A 3,505-nucleotide genomic window follows, 5' to 3' on the forward strand; every position below is an offset into this window, starting at 1 on the left:
ATATATATATATATATATACATATGTGTGTACATACATATGTATATATATATATATATGTACACACACACACACACAGTATGTATATAATTAATACTTTACTACATTTATGTGACGGCTTCAGTTCCTCTTCAGATGAAGATTTAACATGAATCAGTTTTATTTTATAAATAAACTACATAACAGTATATAATATTATATTTATGACAGAGCTAAAAATATACAATAATTACATAATATATATATAATTATATTTACGTAATATATATCTGTAATATAGTGTAGATAACAGTCTGTATTTATGTAGATACAATTAATTAATTATTATAAACTTTAAAAAAACACTGAACCTGAACTGTTCTCAACAAAGAGATGAAGGACTGATTAAGAGGAGGAGCAAGAAGAAGAAGAAGAGGAAGAGAGGGAGGAAGATGAAGAAGAGGAGGAGGAAGATGAAGAGGAGGAGGATAGTTACCTGCGTCCACGTCAGCTGGTTTACCACAGAAGAAGACAGAGAGCAGCCAGTTAATAACATGCAGAGAGAGAAACTCACCACCACGTCAAACAGAGAGAGAAACACCACAGAAGAAGAACCAGAGAGCGCACACAAACACCCTGCAGAAGAAGAAGAAGAAGAAGAGAACGAGGCTGGACCCGTTTACCGCTCTTATTCTGAAATTGAATGCGTACAAACACGTATGATTATCGTCCTCTGGATTGTTCAGCCTCCATTAAATACAACAGGACGTGTGAAAGGCTACGCTGTTGTTGCCTTCACTGACCGTTCCTCTTTATGTTCCTTTTTACCTGAACTCTAACCGATGGTGCGTTCAAGGACCCTCTGGAGCTTGAAGTAGCGCTGACACAGTCCATCATTCATCAGAGGAACAATCTGATTCTTTGATTTTCACAGATTCATCCAGAAGACAATACACAGACGTCTCAGTGTCCCTGAATGCAGCACGGAGCAGCAGCCAGGAAATACTTCTGGTTTCAGCAGCTCTGAGGCGCTGCGGTTGCCTTCACAAGCTCCACCCCCCCCAAAATCCCACGCTTATTTTTAGACCTCAGGAATGTCCAAACAACACGTTCTGCTCGTATGTCCTGCTGGTTTCTTCTTCTCTCCTCAGGAACTTCTTCTTCTTCTTCTGGTTGAACTGTGAACGAACCCTCTGAGTCTCTCCACTGAGGGACTTAAACCTAAATCTGGATTTATGGGCGGGGCCACGGTTTACATCCCTAAAATAAGCCTTTGATGTTTTTAACAGCTTTAAGAGGTCAGAAAAGGTCAACAAGACGTTTGTTTATATTATAATTATGCTTTTTAAGAGAGGAAACCATGAATCTGAACTAACAGCTGGACTCCAGGAGCTCCAAGCAGATGTTTCAAAGTAAAAGCCTGGAGAGGACAGGCGGCGTTTAAAAGGCTTTTAATGTGAAACATCTGTGCAGGAAGTTGTTTTTTAGAATTAAAGTTTTTATTGACTGAATAATTAATTAAGGAAATATTTTTTGTGATCGGAAGATTGTGTAAAAAAAAAAAAAATGTAAATATAAATAGAATATTTATAGAATAATAAAGAATAAATAAATAAAAGGAGAAAAATAAAGAACTAATAAACTAATTAAAACATTTAAAAACAGGCAACAATAGAAACAAACTGGTACCACGTAAATATAAAGGTGGATTCAACGGCTACCAGAATAAAAGCCTAAAGGAAGGAACTCCCTTCACAATAAAAGCCCTGAGGTGGTCCCCGACACATCAACAGCAGAAGAAGAAACCTCTCTGAGAGCAAAGAGGTGCTGAAACATTAAAGGAGCGTGATGAAGAGTGTAAAGTATGCAGCAGCTTTAATATTTAACCAGAACGCTTTTATTTGTTCACAAAGAACTCGATGAAAGATTCACGAGCTCGGAGGAAAATCCGTCCTTCTGGTTCCTTTAAGAGGATACAAATACAGTTCCTGAGATTTAATGTTAAATGATGAACAATAACATATCTTTAGTTTCATTTGAACACACTTCCTCTCAGAAGCCGGGTGTCCAGTCTTTATGCTAAGCTAAGCTAATCCAGCTCTACTGAACACACACATGAGATTGTTATTAATAAAACTAAAGTGATAAGATATCAGCTGATGGATCAGGTAGACGTTGAGGAGCAGGTATTATTTGTAATATCTTTAGTTTGATGGCAGCTATGAATCCAGATTCATCTCCAGAAGAATCAAAGGCAGCTGACGGTAGAATCCTCCGTATTAAATATAGATGCGTAGCGTGACTCTCTTCTTCTCTGTTTCTGCTCCGATGAGCTGATCTGAGCTCAGCGTGAGGAGCTTCTTAAAGAGGAGAGGCGTATTAAAGGGGAGTGGCTTATTTAGGAGGAGGGGCTTCTTACCTTCAGGTGACTCCTCCTGGACGTACGTTCCCGTCAGGTACCGGTGGACCAGCGCCGACTTACCGCTGGCCAGGTTACCCACAATGCCCTGGGGGAAACAGTCAGATTAAAGAAGTCTGTTTTATTGTATTTTTGCTCATTTTATGTTCTATTGTTATTGTTTAATTTAATTGTAATTTTGTAAACTTATTCTGCACATTTATGTGTATGCATCTCTTAAATGTATTTAGTCAAATATATATACATATATCATGAATCATATCCTGTAACTGCGTTAAAGACGTGATAACACTCATTGTAACCGGAGCCCCTGAACTCACCACTTTGAGCTCTGGTACCGTTCGACTGAGCGTCCACTCCTGACTGTTCACGAACGCATCTGAGAGACGAGGAGACAACAGCACGGTCAGTGAAGCTCACGAGGACTCTGAAGACCTCTTTAAAGACCTCCAGACTCCATTAACCCTGCTGGTCTACGGTAAAGTAGGTCAGTGGATCAGGTCCACTTAGAGCCCCCCAGACAGCTTTACTAATTCATCAGCAGCAATCTGTGTGGCCATGTTTCCAGCCTCCATGTCTCCTACTTCTACTACCAATACCACTTCTTCTACTTCTACCACTTCTACTTCTTTGCTTGATATGAGGGTACAGGTACTACATAAATTAACGTATATTTTCTCATGCTCTACTTCTGGAAACACAGAGACAAACAGCTGTTGTTTTGTCTCCAGGTGTTGCTAGGATAAAGCAGGAAACAGGAAGCAACGGGTCACTCCTTCACAGTAAAAGCCCAAACTCAAAAATACCAGAATCTTTTTAACAGTTCGACCGCTCGTTGGATTGTTGTGTGTGTGTGTGTGTCTGAGTGTGTGTGTGTCTGAGTGAGTGTGTGTGTTTGTGTGTGTGAGTGTCTGTGTGTGTGAGTGTGTGTGTGTGTCTGTGTGTGTGAGTGTGTCTGTGTGTGTGTGAGAGAGTGTGTGTGTGTGTGTGAGTGTGAGTGTGTCTGTGTGAGAGTGTGTCTGTGTGAGTGTGAGAGTGTGTGTGTCTGTGTGAGTGAGAGTGTGTGTGTGTGTCTGTGAGAGTGTATGTTAGTGTGTGTGTGTGTGTG

At 40.1% G+C, this 3,505-nt stretch overlaps 1 long non-coding RNA gene across 1 annotated transcript; it reads right to left on the reverse strand.

The window, feature by feature from the left end:
- Positions 1 to 473: 473 nt before the first annotated feature.
- On the reverse strand, positions 474 to 3,307 carry LOC116379869 (uncharacterized). The gene is made up of 3 exons (XR_004212484.1): positions 2,718 to 3,307; positions 2,398 to 2,485; positions 474 to 489 (listed from the first exon to the last, which is right to left on the reverse strand). It is a non-coding gene; the product is annotated as an uncharacterized LOC116379869 (long non-coding RNA).
- Positions 3,308 to 3,505: the final 198 nt, after the last annotated feature.

This window comes from Anarrhichthys ocellatus, unplaced genomic scaffold (genome assembly GCF_004355925.1).
Source record: "Anarrhichthys ocellatus isolate YVR2014 unplaced genomic scaffold, GSC_Weel_1.0 scaffold5416, whole genome shotgun sequence".
Taxonomy (NCBI): Eukaryota; Metazoa; Chordata; class Actinopteri; order Perciformes; family Anarhichadidae; genus Anarrhichthys; species Anarrhichthys ocellatus.